The sequence below is a fragment of the Melanerpes formicivorus genome, unplaced genomic scaffold, assembly GCF_026170545.1.
Source record: "Melanerpes formicivorus ecotype bairdi unplaced genomic scaffold, bMelFor1.0.p_v2 SCAF_28, whole genome shotgun sequence".
Taxonomy (NCBI): domain Eukaryota; kingdom Metazoa; phylum Chordata; class Aves; order Piciformes; family Picidae; genus Melanerpes; species Melanerpes formicivorus.
The window spans coordinates 4,823,633-4,845,820 of NW_027142380.1; positions in this window are offsets into that span (position 1 = coordinate 4,823,633).

Consider the following 22,188-nt stretch of genomic DNA (forward strand, 5'->3'; position numbering starts at 1 on the left):
TGTCAGTATCCTGTTTGGCTCTGTGAGTCACTTTCCAAGGGAAGATAGTTTGCAATTATCTATTTTCTTCCTAGGAATTACACCAGTCCCTGCTCTTTTGCACATTGTAGCCTCATTCATGTATGAAAGCAGATTACAGCAGGTTGCTGGGTGATCGGGTGAGGAGGCACACAAGGAATTTGGCTGATTGGGTGTTAAGCCTCATCTCAAGCAGTTTTAGCATTTTGTTCTTCAGGACCTTAATTTGAGCAAAGAAATTAATTTTCCAGGATGTGCACAGGAGTGGACTAAGTTCTATCCTATATTTATTTTCACCATCAAATGAGGGAAACTTTATCAGACACAGCCCTTGATGCATGCCAGAAACATCTACCTAGATGGTATGCCTGCTTGTAAAATGCAGATTTACCTTGCAGTAAAAACCTCTGCAGTGATCAGCAGGAGAAAGATTTAATGTACCTACAAATCACTTCTACCAGCAAAGGAACAGAAGAGCCACAGATTTACTCAAAGCTGAACTTATTTACTGTCTCTTCAGAGAGTGACAGAGTTACCCTCACACAGAGTCAAACCCTTTCCACTGTTCATACAGCAGCAGAATACATGGGTTTGAGTTAATAAAAACACCACAAAAGCAATTTTTTAAATGCACAGCTGAAATACCTTAGCAGCCCTGAATTTCTGGTCTGTCTCTAAGTAGCCAGCTCTTGTGAACAAAAGAGTAGGCCAAAAAAAAGCAGTTTCTTACCATCTTTATGTCTTATGGGAATGAAAAGGCTCTGCAGGACTGCCACAGCACCTACTAAACTCTGCAGACTCTCTGGGGAGACAGCAATTCCTGGGAACGTCACCTGGCTGCCAAGCTACTGCACAAGAGCAGTCTCACTTGCATGAGGTTTCTTTCCTGCTTCTCTGTCTCCTCATTGGCACAATCCTTGCACTAAGGGACAAGGTTCTGAGTTCCTGGCCTGCCCTTATGTCCCTTATTCACAACCAGCCCAGCACCCAGTGGCCAGCATTAACTCCACTAAATTTATAAAGCAATTAGATCTGGGTGAGCTATGCCAAAAAATCTCAGTGAAACTCCCCTCAGCTTTTTAAAACAAATTCATTCCAGCTGGGTTCATGCTCCTCGTGCATTGGCTTCCCACATGGAACCCAGCATGGGAGGTCAGAGGCAAAAAAGGTTTTGGAAGGAGTGAATTTTAAGTGAGAATTAGAAGCTGTATGCAAATCCTGAGCTTAAGTGAGGGAGGATGCAAACAGAAAGCACTCAGAGGCCATGTGAGTTAAATGGCTAATTAAATCAGCACAAGCATTGGGTCTGTGAATGAGCTATGGGTCAGGGATTGTAGAAAAAAAGAAAAGCCTTCATGGAACTGATTAATTGAAGGGAGTTGTGATCTGTCTACAAGTAATTCAATCGAGCAATTAGAGCTGGGCAAGGCAATGGTTGTGCATGTGGAAGATTGTGAAACATTTCTGCTTTAGCTTGGGACAGAAGAAATGCCATCTGAAAAGGGAAAGAAAACGCAGACTAGGTCCATCCTTCAATTTGAAACACATCATTTCCTCTCTGGCCTGATTATCATCCTGGTGAATAATTACTTCTACCTTTGAATATGAGGAGCATGGTTCAGATTGGATATCTGGAAAGCAATTGCATTTGAAATATTGGAACATAGTCAAAGTGTTTAAAACTCTTTCTTTAAACAAGCCTTTTCAAGGTGAAAAATGCATTTTCAACAAGTCAGCTTTTTTGGGGGGGGAAGGAAGGGGCAAAACAATCTTCCAGTTAAAAATCCATGAGCCTTTTGGTCCTTTATTCCTTGCATATTACTGAGCTCTAAAGGTAAAGGTAAGAGCCCTAGAGGAGGTCAAGTTTTCTTTGTTACCTGAAATTAGACAAGGCTTCAAACAGCATTTATTAATTATCCAGGCGCTGGAAACAGAACATGGCCAAGTGCAGTGGGACAGGAGGGTCACAGTCCTCAACTCCCACATCTCCTCAGTCCACCACTTTTCTTCTTTTAATTATCTTAATTATCTTCAATACTCTATCAGTCGAAACCCAATCATTTCTCCAAAGGCAAGACTGGGGAGATAAGTTTTCAGACGACTCTCAAAATCACAATGAGATAGTTCAGTTTCCTGTGACAAAAGGCTTTAACACACACAGGCCACAAAGGCAATAAGGTTCCCAATTCTCTGAAGACTTGGAGTGAAATAACATGCAGTTGTCTTTGGAGGAAATCCCATGTAAGGACCTGGTCTGACCCCAAAGCTCCTCTTAAAGTCTCCCAAGAGAGGGCCTTAAAGGGTTGCTTTCATGTGTGAGTGTAAAAGAGGCATTGATTAGGGTTCATTAAGATTTAAGAGAACTTGGGCATACAGAAGCAGTAAGAGTGAATTGGTCAGTTTGGATAATTCAGAAAGGTTATCTGCCACGTCTGAACAACATTTAATCAAATCTTCCATGGGAAATGTTGGATTAGGTTGACTGAGCCTGACAAAATGAAATTACAAACTTGGTCTAAATGATGATGGTGTGCAGCAGTGCAGTTCATCAGCAACAGCCTGTTGGAAGTGGCTGGCTCAGGAGCAAATGTGAGACACCTTGTCATATTCCACCTATTAATTATCTGGGTGTTGGGAGAAAAAAAAGACCATTAGGGTAAGAGACACATGGAGGCTGCAGTCTGGGTTGCCTGCATGATCTCCAATCAGTGCCTTTTGGAGACAATGTTATTTGCTTTGTGACTGTGTCTATGATTGCCACATATTTCACCCTGACCTAAGTACCTTCACAAAGGTGATTAGCAGTTTTGGATTGCTTCTTTGATTAAGGAGAATGAGAAAAAGCTTCATCCACCAAGGCCTGAGAAAGATTTACTCATCCTTCATTTTTAGATGGTAGAATATGTCTAACACAAAAGGTTACTGGAGCAAAAAATCCCAACTTTTCAATAAATGCACTTAAAAGGCCCTCCACCTCAGGATCCCAAATCAGTTTAATTAGAAAGTGTAAGCCTAATTAGACCTCAGAACAACACTGCCACTGAAACAAAACTCTGATTAAAGGAGACGTTTCTGTCAGGGGCCAAATGCAGTCCTGGCCAGGCTGGCAAAGGCATTGAAAGGCAGGAAAACCAGCAGAATCTCTTCTGATTAAGCACCACATGAACGGAATCTCCACCATGGACCAAAGTGTTTTGGAAAGCATTCCTAGGAGGCAGAAGCCCCAAAATGGCACCTTGGACATTCTGTAGGGTTTCCAGGCCTCCTGGATGACTTGTGGCAGGACAAGGTGGAGCCTGTGCTGTTCTTGAGTCTAGGAGGAGAGGAAGAAGCAAACCAAGGTGTCCTCAAGCCCAAGGGTTTCATGTTCCCTGCAGAGAAGAGGTGCTATTTACAGCAGTCTCATGCACAGGCTGTATGGTTCAACCCTGAGGTCTGGTCCCAGCAGCCTGGCCAACACATCACCTGGGCAAAGGAAGGGGCATTGCAGATAGCACTGAAATAGCAACATGTCTCAACAGTTGGCAAACTGTTGGAAAGGTGACTTTCTTTTACTCTATGCCCAGGGACAAAGGACTGGCAATTTAATGACAGGGAACTGTTTGATTCCTGACTGGCAATAGAGAAACTGGCAGAAGCACCACCTGGCTTTTTGCAGCAAAGAAACAAGGTCAAGGACTTAGCTCATCCCATCTGTGATATTTTTGCACTACAATTTGTATTACACTGGGAACAAGAGGCCTTGTCAGAAACCAAGACCCCCATTGTCCAGCCGAAACACAAGAGGAAAGGCAGCACGTATCTCGAGGCCATTATGCTCCATCTCCCCAGAGTCCTCTACAGGAAGGGTTATTCGGTTGGTGGGATGTTGGGGGAACAATGGACCTCAGATGGACCTGGCACTGCAGCCACACACAAAGACCTCATGGCTCTGCTGAGGATCCACTAGGATGGCTGGACCTCACCAGGACCTGGGCTGGGGGGAGAAAGAGGATGCAGTTGCATCAGTGCTCCAGCTCACAGGGTTAGAAACAAGATCCAGCTCCTTCACTACTCACTGTGCTGGTATTTAACAGGAATTTACCCCCTTTTCCCTAGACACCTTTGTACTTCACTGACAGTATCATTACACTAGCCTAAAGCCTTTGGGATGCTATGCACATCCTCCTGCATGAATTATGCCTTCAGTAAAAAAATAATTTCCACTCCCAGGTACATCAATGTAAGTCTTCAAATGATGATTTCGGCTTTGCATCAGTGCCTTTGACAGACACAAGCCCCTGGGGTCCAGTTTGGCTGTGGCTCACGTATTTTCAGTGGAGCTACACCAGCAACACAGATTCCTTCCCGTCCTTCCATCTCATAAAATCTCAGGTGGCTTGGGGAACATTGGCCTGAAGCTGCAAAGACGAGTGCTGGGAAGGTGAGGTGTGGAGCTGGGATCCCCATGAGGAAGGGGCAGGCTTCAAGGAGGAACAAGGCACATTTTCTGCTGAAACCTCATTCCCCTTCTCCATAACTCTGCTGGCTATAGAATCATAGAATCAATAAGGTTGGAAAAGACCTCAGAGATCATCAAGTCCAACCAACGCCTCATGACCACTGAACCATTGCCTCAAGTGCCACATCCAATCCCTTTTTGAACACCTCCAGGGATGGTGACTCCACCACCTCCCTGGGCAGCCCATTCCAGTGGTCCCTTCACTTCATTCACTCTCTTGCTTAGCCCATTGCCTTCCCCTGTGCTAAGGCTTTTCCCATAGTCAGGACCCAGGTATTTCCTCTGGGTATAGAATTCAGGCACCTTCGTGGGAATTGAATTGCATCCTAGGGAAAAACAAAAAATGTTAGGTAGGCAAAGGCAAAGATGTTAACTACAAGCAGAATGAGAGAAGATTATGGCTTATGGTTTTCCCAGGCTGGTTTATGAAGCCTGGCATTATGGGATAGATCATTACAGAGATCATAGAACCATAGGATGCATTGGGGTGGAAGAGGCTTTTGAAGGTCAGCTAGTCTGACCCTCCTACAAGAAGGAGGAACATCTTCAACTAGAACAGGTTACTCAGAGCCCTGTCCAAACTACCTCGAATGTTTACAGGGATGGGGCATCCACCACCTCTGTGAGCAACCTGGACCAGTGTTTCACCACCCTCACAGTAAAAAATTTGTTCCTTATATCTGAATTTCCCCTCTTTCAGTTTAAATCCATCAATCCTTGTCCTGTTGCAACAGGCCCTGCTAAAAAGACTGCCCCCATCTTTCTTATCCATCCCCTTTAAGTACTGAAAGGCTGCAATAAGGTCTCCCCAGAGCCTTGACATCACCAGGCTGAACAACTCCACTTTTCTCAGTCTGTTCTCATAGAAGAGGCTTTTCACTTGTGTTACTGGTGAGATATTTGAGAAGCGCAGCTTACTACTTCCAAATTCTCTGAAGTGCAAGGGAGTTTTACCTGGGCAATGAGGGAGTTCAACTGCCCCCAGAAACTCAGAATATTTTGCAGTGGACAGCTAAAAATAACAAAAAGGAATTAAAAAGAGAAAGAGAGAGAGAAAAGAAAATACAAGAAAAGGAAAATCCTCCCTGCATTTAGGGTACAGTCATTAACCAGGTATCCCACAGGTAGAACATGATTTATTGAGAACTAAAGAGACTGTCCTGGTTTTGCTAGAATGGAAGGTTTTGTTCTACTCAGGGTACTTTATATAAAACAGATGCACAGTCCATAAATCAGGCTGTCCTGCAGGAAGGATAGATGGCACTGACTGTATAAATTACCGTGGCCTTTGCAGGTAAATGCTATAGATGAAAACAGGGGTATTCTTGCTTCTTAAAAACCCATTGATCATTGCTGGAGAAAAGAAATCCTTTGGCCTGTAGGATGTAGCAGTGGAGAGAACAGTCAAGGCAAAACTCTCTACAGAAAACATTTCCAGAGTAAGAATTTGCTTTAGAGATGAGACAATGGGAATACTGCAAATTTATGATCAGCAGGATGTTCTGCTTTCTCAAGTTTCCCTTGGATGTTTTCAGATGAGTGCCCCCCAAAAAGCAAACATGTTCAAACACTCCTTCAGTCCGATAGGAGCAGCAAATCCTTTTGGAGACTCTCCTCTTTTCTTTTTTCTGTTTTGGCAAGGACATTAGTGAGCACTTGGGCAGCCTGCAACGTGCCACAAGGCTTCCTGCGACGCTGTGAGGAGCTGCAGCAGAGAAAGCAGCAGGACTCGGCAGTCGAAGGAGGAGTTGCCTTTGTCTGAGAACTGGTAAAATGTGTATACAGAAAGCAGTAACGTGGGTGGCTTTTAGGCAGAATTTAGCATGCAAAAGGATATTCCTGTTTTTCAATAAAACTGGTGAGGAGTGATGCCATGGGAGAGGATTTCCTGAAGTTTGGTGCTTCTGAATGATAAACATGTAAGACACAAAGCAGAAGTTCACCAACTGCCATTCCTCCATGGCTGTAGTTTTAAGTGCAGCGTTTCCTTGCCTCGCTCTCCAGGACACTAAATGGCTTGCTGAAAGAGTTGTTGTTTTATTGAAAATGTCAACCACCTAAGCCAAGGCTTAGGCAAAGGCAGCATTTTCCTGCCTGGGGGCACTGAGGAATTCTCTGAGTGGAGCAGAGCCAAGGGTGCATCCCTGCCTCACTCCATCCTGGCTCTTTCCTTTTTTATTTCCATTTAAACCGCATAAGCTGCAGATGAAAAATATATAAATAGTAATCCTATATATAGTCCCAGGATAAAACTGCAGCTCATTTATGACAGCTGACAAATCTAAAATGAGCAATGTAAGTGCATTACAAAATGATTAAACCTTAAGTTCTGTCCCCCCTGGCTAGAAGGCCACGTTGACATTGCATTACCCACTGAATAATGCAATCTGCTGCCAGTTCAAAAATACAGCCAAAATAGCCCTTTCACTTCTATTTACAGATTGTGCCTCAAAAGCCATCTTCCCGGTGGCAGACGCAGCTTCTGCTCACTTGCCTTTGCTCAGAGTCAATAAAATATGAAGTTCAAGTTGGTGAGAAGTATATTCTTGGGTTTAGGCCATACAAATGGCATGTGCACCAGGCTTAGAGCCCTGCTCGTGGGATTTCAGAGGTATCAGACTACATACCCCTGGGGCTGAGACTGAAATCAATACTGGATACTTGTGAGAGATGTAATGGATTCAGTCTGACCCAAATTTAATTACATTTTTCATTATGGTACTGACTTTTCTATCTCTGGGCCTCCTTGTGCTCAGAAAGAGCATTTCAGAGCATTACATAAAGGGTTGTTGAATATTCCCATCAATTTGTTTCTCATTAAGGAAACAGTTCTCTTCGGCAGGCAGGTCACAGGCAGATGTGGCAGGTGGAAAGGTCTCAAGAATCCACTGTGTCCACTCACCCACCTTCTCCAAGCTGCACGTTGTGGAGGTGACACAGACATGCTGACTTCCTGATTTACCATCATAATGTGATCTCAGAACTCACTGATAGCAAATCCTTCCTCACTGCTTCTTGTTGTGGCATGACATGAACAGCAAGATGTGAAAAAAAAGAAGTATGATGAAGAAGTGGAAGACTGGCAGAGAAATTTAGGGTTGTCAGTTTATTTTCTCCCAGCATGAACAATCTCCTCTGTCCAGAGGGCTGCAAACTGGTATTTAGGAAGCAGATTGGGAGAGCCCGTGAAGGGGGAAATGGGCCTTTTAGTCTTGCCATTGCACATGTGAAGGGCTGCTTCATTCCCTTGCAGGGCAAATTCTGCTTTATGGCACCGTGGTCCCCTTCAGCTCAAGAGGATGGTTAATGAGAGCCATATTAAAAACTCAATGATTTTCCTCCTTCCACACCTGGGACCCTCTGGATTTAGCCAGGACCTGCCCAGGGCATGCATTTAATCCATCCTCCCAGAGAAGGTATCTGAGCGGTGACTCTGAGGGGAACCCCCCTAAAATAGTGTGCCTTCAGATCCTATGACTAATACCTATTTTTCCTGAAAACTCAAACCATGACTGTAATGAAAGCCAGCTATCAGGATTTCGTTTTAAGCAGCCTCAGTTCAGACAGAAAAGAAACAGCAGCATCCCATTGCACAGGGAGTCTATTTCCTCTGGGGAGAAAAAAAAAACCCAACACAACAGCCATTTTTCTTTCAAGAAGTACCATTCTGTCGATAGTGCTCCTGTTCACAAAGAGGAGCTGTCAGACAATTCAAGCTAAAATTGGCATTGTACTAAAAATCTCAGTATCAGGACTTGAATGAAACTAAGCTGGAAGCACAGTGTTACACTTTCACCCAAAGTTTTCCAGCTGCTGCTGGTTTGATCTGTGGGGCATCCATCTCCGCTCCCTCTGGGAATCTCGATGGCTTTTTCCTCTGCAGCAGCACACAGAGAAGTGCAGAGTAAATGAGGAGCAGAGAGGTGGGTGGGCTTCCCAAATCTCCCTCACCAGGATATCGCCCAAAGTCGGTGCCTGCAGAGGAGCCAGCATGTGTCTCAGCACGTGATGGGACTCAGACCTTCTGCAAAGCATCTTCATCCATTAGCAGCACGGGGAGAGGGAAGAGAGGTGTCCAAATTCCCTAAATGAAGCAAGTACTCTGGGAGAGAGGGATTTAGGAGGGGAATTTTCCTTCTGTTTGTAGCTACCTGTCTTCACAGAGGAATTGAGAGATTTTCCCTATAGTGGGTTTTAAATATGAAGCCCCACTGAAAACTGTGCAGTTGCACAGCCTTTATGAGGTGCTGTCTGCAGCAAACTACATTTAGGGAACAGTGTGAATGCCAAAATCCTGCTGAATCAGTGTCTTTCATTTTGCTCCTTGCTGCCAGTGACTGGGGTTACTTCTTTGGGGACTTCACACACTACCTGGTATTTGCCCATCTGGATGCTCATCCCCCATGTCATTCTTCCCATGTGATCAAACCAGAAGTGAAACATAACCAGCATCTACCCCTACCACTTTCAGACTTCTCCAGGATGCTCCTCTTCCCTCTGCTGTCTCCGGGATCTCTCCGAGGGTCACTGCTCTCCATCCATGCTACTGCTGCCTCCGTAGGCTGCCTCCATACGTCCCCTTGCTCCTTCCTCTCCCTCCCCCATCCTGCTTTACTGGATCAATGGTGCAGCCACACAAAACGTACCATCAGCATCCTGTGGCCCCCTCGGGGACACGTTTCTTTCTACATCTGCTCTGTCTTGGGCTGACGAAACTCAGCTGCCGCATAGTGGCAGAGTTAATTAAACTGTGATCCCCTCTCCCCAGATCCCTCATTACCCACCATTTGCAATAGGCAATTTGTTTGCCAGCACCTTGGGGTGTTATTGCTGTCATTAACAACATTAATTGCTATGTAAAAGCAACTGTTTATTTATCAAATAGAAGTCACAGCTTTAGGATTCACAAAAAGCCTGGGTTCTCTCTAACCCCAGCCAGGCTGTGCTGTGGAACACCTCCTTTGCACAGATCAGGGCTGTCAATGTGTTGTCATGCATTGATGCTGTGCCTTTTCCCTGTGGTTTGAGGGCTTCTTGCTGCTGCTCTTTTGTACTTACAAATGGGAAGCAAGTAATACAGCCACTGAGAAAGCTTTGAGAGACAGAGGGAGCAGGATTTGATAGCCCCATTCAAATAACTCCCCCATCAAAATCCTCTCGTCTGCCTCAGACATAGTCAGTCATGTCCATCAGATGCAGGTGAATATCTCATGGGGTTGAGGATAGTTGTGTATTAGTGCTTGCATTGGAAAGGGGAGAAAATTCCTGACAGAACTGTGCCAGCACTGACTGGTTACAGCCAGAGCACCACATTTGAGTGCCCTGTGTTTTAGTCCTGGCTGCAGTTCTAGACATGTGCAAAGACCTGCCACCAGGCTCCTTCTAAAGAGGTCTTTCAGAAAAGCTTTACAGTAAATCTATCAGGACAAAATAAGCAGTGAGAGTTATGTCAGTTCTTTAATCCAGCTACAGTAACTGGCTCAAGAAAAACCTTCTTTAAGTGTCAGTGCCAGGCAGCCAGTGTAAAGCACAGCTCTGATGGGGAGAGCAGTCAGGACAAACTGACACAGCCAGCATGGGCACAGCAAACTGGTGCAGGGCTGGTGTTAATGTAATTTAAAGTGGATAAATATAAAAGCAGGTGTGTGGATGGATGAGAAAGCACAAATCACCAGGATTCAAAGAAGAGGATTTGCAGACATCTTCTCATGTCTGATGGATTGCATTTAAGTGTGTGATAAGCCATCTAATAAAGCTCACAATGGCAGAAATCATTTACTTCACCATTGCAGGGAAGGAGATTGGGAGAAATGACTCAAATCTAAATTTCCTTTCACATTCCCTCCAAGAATAATACAAAAAGTCCATTTGCTCAGTTATTACCAATAACCCAGAGCTCTGTCCCCTCTGTGTGCTGTGGTTGTATGAACACACTCTCCAGCTGGGCACCTATTACAGATTCACCCCCCTGGCTGCTGCTGCTCTCATTACTCAGACCAGTTCTGCACTGCTGAGCCTCGGCCCCAGGGAGGCTGCACCACACAATGTGGAAGCACCTGAGAACATCTTCTGGCTTGTGAAGGACCTTATATCTTCAAGCTTGCTCAGTGGCTTAATGCAGTGGTACTTTCACTCTCTGGAAAATTAATGTGTGTACCCAGCTGGAAGTCTCTTACTAGAGACTTCCTGCCTTTAGCACGGTAATGATGTTAAGTATAATCTGACATATGGCTGCAGAAAAGGTCTCTGAGAAAGCTCAGATGCACAAGTGCTGAGAAAAAAATTAATAAAACACTATCAATACAGTTCTGACTGCTGGTGATTTTTATATCTGAGGGTACCGGTGTATTTGCTGTACCGTGCTCCAAGAAATCACATTTCTCCTGAGCTCTCATTCAATGTAAGGAGCCTGTCTGCTCTCCTGCTGCCTTTTATTATATTTGTATTGACTGTAATAAGACTACCTTGTGGGCAGCCTCACTGCGCTGAACTTTGAGAGAGGTTCTCTGAGGATAAGAAGAATGGCTGGTAATAGATACAGGACATGCTCCAGCCCAGGCAACCACTGAAACAGCACTGTAAAGCTAATCAATTTAGTGGAAAGCAGAAATCTGTCAATGTGAGTGCTGCCCAGGCAGCCCAGCATGGATTAAAGGCTCAGTTCCCCACTGCTGTGCGTCAAGGGGGTTGGTAGTGTGTTGTACCTCACTGCCTTTGAACTTCATTCTCACACAAATAACTACAAGAGGGCTCTGGTGGTGAAGCATCCCTCTCATAGTATTGACTGAGAATTTGGGCTTTGGGGCTGCAATTTGCTTCCTTTCCCTGCAAAGGCAGACACACAGCCATGCTATCTGAAGGGTGGGGGTGAAGAGGCCGAGAAAAAAGAAGTTGGGAATGTGTTTATCTGTGTTTAACTGCCCTGGTGTGCAGCGACGGGCACTGCCTGCACCCCTGAGCATGCTGGACCTGGTTCTAAGGGCACACACACACACTGCCTCTTTATCTGCAGGGGTCTGTGGCTTAGCAAAATATATTACCTGTAATAAAGTGTCTCTTACATACAACTGCCTCTCTGGATGTATTTTGAAATATTTAACAATGTGTGGCTGAAATGTAATGATATCTTCCTAATGGAATGCAATGGAAGAAGAGCTCATGAACATTAAGACATCTTATCTGTATTAGCAATTAATAACCTGGGAACTAAAACAAAGTTTAAAACCTAAAAGTTTTTGCCACAGGACATGAGCCTGCAATTGCACTTCAGTCAGGTTTCCACAGCGCTTCCCTGTAGTGAAATCCAGATGCCAGGGGAACTCCACCTATTAGATATTCATTTCTTTTGGACTGTGGGCTTCTCAGTGCTTTTTTGTGTCCCTCAGCTGTCTTGAAGTTCATATATTCATATCATTATGTTGCTATAGATTTTTCTCTCAAGAGGACCTGTTTTAAATTAAAACAGTCCAGGGCCAATTGTTTGAGTTACCAAATGTTACAGTGAAGACTGGTTTGGATACATCACAAACATCTGTGCCAGGACCCTAACCTCAGTGGCTCACCTACATTCTGACTCAAATCTTCACAGAACATCAAAATCAATTTGCTTATAATTGATTTGACAGCCAATTAATGAGTTAAACTACTACCACCAATGCTTTTCCACAAACAAATTCATTGCTTTAGGTGACCAGTGACAAAAGGCTGAACATTGGCCAAAAACTATCAAGCTAGATTAAAAATTCTAAACCTAGTGTGGTTGGTTATGATAAATTTGCTTTGATTTAAAAGAAAATAATAAAATAAAGAAATCAGTAGAAAATCTGGATTGGGTTGGATTGGATTGGATTGGATTGGATTGGATTGGATTATTCAACCTGCCAAACATGAGGAATATTAAAGATGCCGCTCTTTGATTTTGACAGTCTGCACAGATGGGCAGAGTCCAAGGGCATGAGATTCAACACATCTAAGTGCCGGGTTCTGCACATTGGCCACAACAACCCCATGCAGCGCTACAGGCTGGGGTCAGAGTGGCTGGAGAGCAGCCAGGCAGAAAGGGACCTGGGGGTACTGGTTGATAGAAGGCTGAACATGAGCCAGAAGTGTGCCCAGGTGGCCAAGAAGGCCAATGGCATCCTGGCCTGTATCTGGAACAGTGTGGCCAGCAGGAGCAGGGAAGTCATTGTGCCCCTGTACTCAGCACTGGTTAGGCCACACCTTGAGTCCTGTGTCCAGTTCTGGGCCGCTCAGCTTAGGAAAGATGTTGAGTTGCTGGAATGTGTCCAGAGAAGGGCAACAAAGCTGAGGAGGGGTTTGGAGCACAGCCCTGTGAGGAGAGGCTGAGGGAGCTGGGGTTGCTTAGCCTGGAGAAGAGGAGGCTCAGAAGAGACCTTATTGCTGTCGAGAACTACCTGAAGGGAGGTTGTAGCCAGGTGGGGATTGGTCTCTTCTCCCAGGCAACCAGCACCAGAACAAGAGGACACAGTCTCAAGATGGGCCAGGGCAGGTTTAGGCTGGATGTTAGGGAGAAGTTCTTCACAGAAAGAGTGATTTGCCATTGAAATGTGCTGCCCAAGGAGGTGGTGGAGTCACTATCACTGGAGAGACTGGGAGAGTGGAGAGAGGGAGAGACTGGATGGGGTGCTTGGTGCCATGGTTTAGTTGATTAGATGGTGTTGGGTGACAGGTTGGACTCAATGATCTCCAAGTTCTTTTCCAATGTGGTTAATTCTGTTCTAAAATCACTTCAGTGGATTCATCTCATTGTAGATTAAAAAACAACAGATGTCAGATGTAATTTAGTCTAATCAGTTCATTTTTAAACAGATATCTTCTGCTGATAACCCTTAGCATATTGATTCTACATGATGGCACTAAGTGCAAAGAAAGACTTCCAGCTTCTAGCAAAGCTAAAAACTTCTTCCACTGCTCTCCAATGCAATAATAAAATGCTTTTCAGTAAGAAGTTCCCAGCATGCCTTCACTAGGCAGAAATGTTATTTGCATTCTTCCATAAAGAACTTCAAATTAAAACCATTAGCCACCTCACATAATTTAAGGCACAAAGAAACCTATGATTAAAAGTAGGTCACACGAAAGTGACTGCAAAATTGAAATATAAATGAGTGATTTCAGAAGACTATCTTCATCTCACCATGCCTTGTGGTATGCATTTCACCCTCCCTAAAGTTTTAATAAAAGTATTACTCTGTCAGCACTTAGTAAATATTAAAATAATAATATATGCCATAATTACTCTCCAGACATGACTAACGTGTTCCAATCTGCATAGAGCTTGACTCTCAAATTACACCTAAGCTTTAAAGAGGAGGAAAATGGTTTCCTGTTCCTACACCACTTACAGGAGGAACCAGGTTTACCCCAAAGGTTTCACACTGGTGCGTGTCCTCGTCCTCTTCCCAGGAGGCAGATCAAGACGTGGACCAAGCAGTTGGTGCACACTTCACTTCAAACTGATTTCCGTGTCCCAGGCTGGAGAGTATTCCAGCCCAGCCAACAAGCAGCTGCACGTAGAGATCTGTAGGGGGGTTGTTTACTTAGGCACAAAGATGCATGTTTTAGTATGAGAATGGCCAATCATCTTAGCAGAGGGACCTCTGGAGAGAAACTCAAGGCTACGTCCTTGAGCTGGCTGCTGCAACACTGAGAGAAGGCTTGAACCTTGCAGGGGAGGAGTGGGGCTGAGCTCATGGAGAGGGGATTTTGGAAGAGATAAGCAGTCGGAAGGGGAAGTATTAGTGTCACTGCTGTTTATCAGGGCCCATCACCACAGGCACATGGACCAATGATTAATTGGTCAACTGGGGCATATCAGGCAATTTCCTGCTTTCACATTTGTGTCCTGTTATCGTGCAGAAGCTTTCAGAGAAGGAAACTAAAGGTAAGAAAAGAGATGATGAAGCCCTTCATGAACAGGAAAAGGTTCCAGTGTCATGGCTGCTGAGACCCCCGGGTCAGCAACCTCTGGGTGAGCGTGTGCCGTGCTGCTGTGCACACCTGGAAGGACAGCATGGCTGTGCTCAGCCAAACCCACAGCCCCTCCTACTCTGCTTAATCCCAAGCACCTGGAATACACTTTGGGAATGATACAAAAAAGCCCTGCCTGCACAACTTCTGCAGGAAGGTGTTAGTTGACTAATGTCTTATGGTACCCAAGAGGTCAAGAGAAATATTTCTTCTGAGTCCTTTTTTAAGCTACATAGTATTTCCACACCATTGCTTCAGTCATCTGAGATAGAAAATGAAGCACATTTAAATTTAGTATTTTGGTCTAAAACTAAAGATAAATGAAAACAGTTTCTTCATACTGAGCTCAGTTGCACTGAACATGTGCAGATGTGGCTGCCAAGTCCACCAAGGCTGTATGGACAAGGGAAGGCAAGTAAGGTGTTGCCTGTCCCTGCCGAGCAGCGCATTTTGTGGTTGATTACAGGAACCAGGCTGGATCAAAACCACAAACTAATCCACAGATGAGAAGGCACCAAAAAGGCTTTTTTGCTTGTGGCAGTGCATAAACCCATGAGCACTGATAGCCCTTTGCAGCCAGAATGCTTGACTGGAGCCAGTAAGCTCTCAGCATGATTAACTTGTAGCTGCTTGGCTGCAGACTCCCACACTAGACAGCTATGGGCTAGTGATGTATTTGTACCCTTGTGGCAGTGTGGACTGGGATGAGGAGGGCACTCAGTGCACAGAACTGTTGGAGTTGTTTCTCCTAGGCAGAACTGCCTCTCTGGACAGTTCTGGAAGTACAGCAGTGTTTTATTCTTTCAGTGCCTCCCTCTTGCTGATGTCTGGGACTTTCATCCCCATAGCTAAAGGAAGGAATTGCCATTCCTGCTCACCTCTGAAAACTTATCTGAGCAGTCTGCTCTTTAATTTTGCTAACATTAGCTTATGTTTGATACCTAAGGCAGGATAGTTTCATATTTTAAAGGGTTTTTTAAAAACCTGTATGAGTGCATGTGCAACAATTGTAATAAAACAATAGTTCTAATGGGAAGAAAAGCCAACACATTTGCAATTTCCTTTCCCATAATATGCAGTAATTCAGCAACCCCATCATGAGATAAGAATTACTTTGAGAATAATTTTCTTTTAATAGCTCTGTCTGAAACATAGCAAATTCCTTTCCTAGTCATTACAGCTCCTGGCCTGCAGTAAAAGGCTGGGGACTGAGTAAGAATTTAAAGGCAGCAGCCTGCCATCACCCACGGAAACAAAGCACAGCACCTCCACTGCTTCAGCAGCCTTAGAAAAAGCCTTTCACAGCCTTGGCTATGACACTACTTGTGCATTACCTATTTAAATGAAGGCATTAAAACACTTGGAAGCATTAGTGCACTCTGAGAGTCATTAATTAATTTTGCTGATTGATGCTCTGCACGTATCATAGGGACACGGTGTTCAAGCAAATGATGCACATTGAGAGTGATACCAAAACCATTTGCTTGCAGGAGGCACACATGCAAAAAACTCCACCACATATGCCCAATATAGCTAAGGATTTGTGTCTGTGGAGCCAGGAGAGACAAACTGTGTGTCTGGTGTGACATCTGATGTGTATCTTTAAATGAGTTAATGCTAGAAAAGCAGCATGGACAACCCCACTCAAAGCCAATCTTGTCTCGATATTTGGGGCTGCAATGATCATAGAATCACAGATGGCTTGAGTTGGAAAGGGGTTTAAAGATCATCTAGTTCCAATACCCCTGCCATGGGTCAGGCCACCTTCCACTAGATCAGGTTGCCCAAATACCCATCCACCATGGCCTTGAATGCTTCCAGGGAGGAGACAACCACAACTTCAACGGGAAACTTCTTCCAGTGCCTCACCAACCTCACAGGAAATAATTTCTTCCTAATATCTACTCTAAATCTACCCTCTTTCAGTAGGAAAGCATCTTTTCACTACATTGCCTTTAAGTACTGAAAGACCAATAGAGGGTCTGAACCTCTGCTGATGGTAGGAACTAGTTGAAGCATCCAGAAAGCCTCTAAGTAACAAGTAGTTGCTTGAAACATGGATTCTGAATGCGATGTGAGTTTTCAGTAGCTTCTTTTGACCTGAGGGCTTCCAGCAGCAGCTTCCTCAGTTTCAAGTTTCTGTGCCTGTCACACCTAATATAAGCTCTCATTCTTAAGTGTCTACAGTTCCTTGGCCTTTCTCATTGCTTTGGAAATGTGTATCAAGCTGCTGGGAGTGAAGTTTGGCTCAGCAGCTTTTCCAAAATCCAGAAGTTATTTAGTCCTTATCCCCACTGATAGCCAGGACCATCACTGTCCTCAGGAATGTTCCAGCTAACCACACACAATGTGGATCTCTGCCTTCCCTGTGGCCACCCAACTTGCATCCCTGAATTTCTAACTTTATCTTTGGCATGGGATGTCCAACCTCATCCAGCTGCCTGTTCCTGATTCCCCTCTTTCAGCACACCCCGATTAATGTAAATCATATGCAGTGTATGAAACACAACAGTAAATCTGTAGATCTCTAGAGGTCACTGACAGTGGAGGCACATTCAGTGAACAAGAGTCTAGAAGTGTTTTAGCTCCACAGAGTGAGGCCATCAGCCCCAGCTGGCATCCACAGACAGCTTGGATTCTGCAGCCCTCGTTCTGAAAAGAAAAAGCTACAAAATGGAGCTGGCAGCAAAATTTCACTGTGTTAGCTCCAGGTTTCTGCAGCTCTGTGACCACGCAGGGATCCTGGTGCACACCTAAGTATGGGGCTGGTTAAAACAGCAGTTTTCACAGGCAATTAATTGTGCTTAATGTTTAGCAAAACCAGCACAGCAGTCTCAGCAGATGTCTTACCCAATTGTTACTTATCAAGTTTTTCCTCTTTCTTCTGCCCCTGAGTGAGAATTAGTTTCATTATATCATCTAAATGTGATGGATATTTTTAGGTCTATAATTTCTCATATGGAGCTAATGAGGCCACTTTTATTCTACCCAATGCAACACATGACCAAGAGCATTGAACTTTCCCAGACACTGCTGGGACAAGTGAGACTACAGGACACCTTCCTTATGGAAATGCCTAATTTTAAGTTAGTTCTTTTTGTTTAATACAGAGATTTACAGCTTTGGCATTCAACAGACATTCACAACCCAGTTTTCAGTCATGATCTCCAAAGACACTGGATTCAAGCCTGAAACTGTTGCTCCTGTTTGAAGACAGAAAGAGAGCCAGCCCTCCTTCTGTATTAAGTACTTGTGATCCTAATCTTTGAAAACATCAAGCAAAACTCACCACTTTAGCATCCTAGCAAAGACACAGCAAACATTTAAAAACAAACAAATCATGTAAATAATCAATGTATCTTGGTCTAAGACCTTCCAACTTCCTAGTGGTTGGGATAAAAGGGAAAAAAAAGAAAGAAGTGAGAACACAGAAAATTCCCTCTAATTTAGGAGCCCAGGTGAGCTCCAGTTCTGTGGGATGCTGGTCTCCATGAGGCACAGGTTTATTACCCACAAGTAGCTTTTTAAAGCAAAAATCTTTACAGAAGATAAAACACCTGCTACATCGAAGTTTGGCTGAGGCTTTGAGAATGGTGGGAGCTCTCAAGGAAGGCTCAGCTATTTTGAAGGGAGAATAATGCCTAACATTTCACTCCAGACCTCTCCAAACCAGAACCGAGATCATCATCTCCCTTCTACCTGAAGGGAGAAATGTGTACCTTGGGCTCTTCCAGATGAGGCAAGGCTCTGCCCCCACCCAGCCCCACTGCATGGTGCCCAGGGGGACAGCCCCTCTCCAGCTGTGTCTTACCTCGGGAGCAGCAACAGCCACCCCATCCCCAGCAGCCTCCAAGACACCCTTATCTCTCTCCAGATCTCAGCCTATGGCTGAACCAAAAGGAGAGGTGTCAAGACAGTAACCTAAAACCAGTTTAACCACTCTGCTCTCAGAGTTGGGCTAAAAGCAGCAAGGTTAGTGCTGGAGAACTTGACCCGTCATGTTTAACTACATGATCCTGCATGGGATGAGAAAGCAGCAGGTCCCTTCCCACCCACAGGAGAGGGAAAAGAGGACACAGCTTAATCCCTTCAAAACTTAACTCTTTAACACACAACTGCCATGACAAACCAGCCAACACAGAGCTGCTTCAAATGGCAAAGGCAGGCAGGCAGACACACAGCAAGGGCACACAAAATCCCAAAGCACAGAAGGAGAGGCCACACACAGCTCTTCCCACCACAGGCTGAGCAGTGGCAGAATGCTACATGCTGAGATGTTAGGTGACTGTCCTCGTGGTGGCAGCTGGCCAAGGGTGTTTGTTCATCTCCCCAGCATCCCCAAGCTTGTTCCATGCATGCTGGAAAGTGTTCATTGTTCACAGCCAAAGCAAAGTGATCCATTAAAAAATAAAAGCAACCCAATCACCCAACTAAATTTAATAGCCATGAAAGCCCCAAAACACTCTTGGGCATGTATTTCATTGATCCATGAGCTTAAGGATCAATGGATTAATTAGCTAATGAGTCAATGAAATGAAGCCATATGATATTTCAGCAAATAGAAGAATCTCTTCATTTAAATGAGGCCCATTCATTTTCCTGAGGGCCATGGGAAGGATATTTTTGAAGTGCAGAACACCCACAACATCTGTTATCTCTAACTAGGACTGCAGTTACTCAACAGTCTTACAAACCAGAGCGTGCATATTTCTTTCTCGTTTCAACTGCTGTTTGCTTTCTGCTTTATTAATGACCAGTATAGAGTGTCCAAAATGTGCCTCCAGGAAAAAAGGCACCTTTAGCTGAAGAACTGAGAAGTTAGTGTCCATGCAACAATGATTTATGCCCATCAAATAACGTGCTAGATTTGCAGCTTCAGTAACAGAGCGTCCAACCTGCCCCCTCAGAAAAGTGCTTGTAACACTTAAAGGGTACCTTTGGTTATTATCTTGGTTGAAACACACATTTTTATGGTTAAACTGGAATTGACATCCTGGTACAATAAAACTTCCTGATAATCAATAGCAATTAGCAGAACTGACAGAATACCAAATTCCTCCTTCTCTGCTACCCTTTCCCTTGTCCAAATGGATTTCTCATGGTGGAAGCACACAATGCCATCCACACTGGTTGGTGACTGAGCCTGCCTTAAATGCTCCATCAGCTTTGCTAACAGTGAATTCTCATCTCCTCTTCACTAAATGAGCAGCACAGCTCTGAGGGGCAATGGTTTGAAACTGGAGCAGAGTAGCTTTAGGTTGGACATTAGGAGAAAGTTCTTTACAATGAGAGTGGGAAAATACTGGAACAGGTTGCTTGAAAGCTGATCCCATGCTGCAGTGATTTTTATGACATTCAGAAGAAGAGGTTTGTGGGAAGCTGCCTTGAACTGGTGGCATGGCAAACTACCCTACTTCAGTGGAAACACAAGAACATTTAGCTCTTTATGGTGCTGGAACAGGAGTCAGTGTCCAAACATTACATATAAGGCAGGAAAGCAATGGTGTGAGCAGAGTATTGCTTGTCTGCATGTGAGGGGGCACACAGGGGATCCACAGTGGGGATAAAGTGAAAAGAGGAGGGTATGGGCAGTATCTGTGCTAGAAAGAGGCTTGCAATTATTACCAGGCAGTGTTTCTGGTGTGGGAATTGAGAGGTGTAAGTTTGCATTAGTCTGTTGTGTTTTGTGGGTTTGTGGGTTTCTGGTTTTTGGTTTGGTTTGGGTTTGTGGTTGCTTGTTTGTTTAAACAGAATATTTTGGCATCTACAGGAAGAGATACCCAGTTTCTTCCTTGTCCAGGCAGTCTGATGCCCACAGCCTCTCTAATGCCTATAGAACAGCTCTGGATGGGAACCTCCAGCCACAGGCTCCTTCCAGCTCATTGCTCCTACTTGGAAATGAGGAGGACAGAGGAAAGGCAGCTTTTGGGGAGGATTTTGCATGTGAAATTGTTAGTTAGTCCTTGGGCCTGAGGGAGAGAAGTGCCTTACTTGGCATGTAATGGTAATGGAAGCAAGGAGTCAAGTCCATCTAATGAGAAGAAAAACAACACACAATTTATTAATTTAGGCTTCTGGAAATTAGTTTGCTGAACACACTTAAGGAGTAAATACAGGTGTTAAACCAGCCATTCCCACACTTAATTATATGCTCTCACTTACATACATAATCACTGTCAATTTCAGGTTTTCTCATATTGTCTGCTACTATGGTATCCAAGCAATGGTTCCCATACCAGTAACTTGATACCTACTTTTACAGTACTGCTAAAGTACTAAGTAGTACTGCTGCAGCCTGTCCTAAAATCATTTCCTAATGTTACTGTAGGAGCAAATGTAAAGCTTAATGTATTTTCCCCCAAAGGTTAATATCATATGTTTCTGATTGAGCAAGGAAAAAAAAATCATTTCCTTACAGGATGGATTTTGTTATGTCTCTTGTACAGGCATGGAGGAGGGGAAACCCCTTAGAGGATTAGCAAGAGGACCAAGACCCCATGTTACTGTGAAAAATCCATTTAGGAGAGCCATTTCAGAAAGCTGCTCAATAAACTGAGAGAACTTGGTCCTTTTTTGTCCATACTTCAGTGAATGGGTGTCCACATTGCAGGTGACAGCATGGCCAGCAGTGGAGAGGCCAGAACCAGAGATAACAACAGATATCAGGTCACCCAGAGGAACAGCCTATCCCTTGGTGACCAACAAAGTGCATGACTAAAGCTTTCTGTCCTTCCTTTCTTTTCTTTTTTCTTTTCTTTTCTTTTCTTTTCTTTTCTTTTCTTTTCTTTTCTTTTCTTTTCTTTTCTTTTCTTTTCTTTTCTTTTCTTTTCTTTTCTTTTCTTTTCTTTTCTTTTCTTTTCTTTTCTTTTCTTTTCTTTTCTTTTCTTTTCTTTTCTTTTTTCTTTTCTTTTCTTTTCTTTTCTTTTCTTTTCTTTTCTTTTCTTTTCTTTTCTTTTCTTTTCTTTTCTTTTCTTTTCTTTTCTTTTCTTTTTTCTTTTCTTTTCTTTTCTCTTTCCTTTCCTTTCCTTTCCTTTCCTTTCCTTTCCTTTCCTTTCCTTTCCTTTCCTTTCCTTTCCTTTCCTTTCCTTTCCTTTCCTTTCCTTTCCTTTCCTTTCCTTTCCTTTCCTTTCCTTTCCTTTCCTTTCCTTTCCTTTCCTTTCCTTTCCTTTCCTTTCCTTTCCTTTCCTTTCCTTTCCTTTCCTTTCCTTTCCTTTCCTTTCCTTTCCTTTCCTTTCCTTTCCTTTCCTTTCCTTTCCTTTCCTTTCCTTTCCTTTCCTTTCCTTTCCTTTCCTTTCCTTTCCTTTCCTTTCCTTTCCTTTCCTTCTTCTCTACTTGCACAGAAGACAGATTTTCACTCTACCTGTAGATAAGTAGACAGATCCAGCAGGAACATTTCTTCAGCTTTGCAAACAAAGTGCATCCAACTCTGTCCAGCCTCCTGGATATCTCACCACAAACAAGTAAGCAACTGTGCTGTGCTCTAATAGTGACACAAATCACACAGTGCTTCTTTCCAGATGCTGTAAACTGCATGCAAACATGGATCTTAAGAGTGATCCTTCTTTTATGATGGCACCAGGACAATCCATGTGAGTTTTTGCCTTTTATCCTAAATGTAATGCACTCCATCTATTACAATTCCAGCAAGGTCTGAGCAAATTCAATAACCAGATCAACAT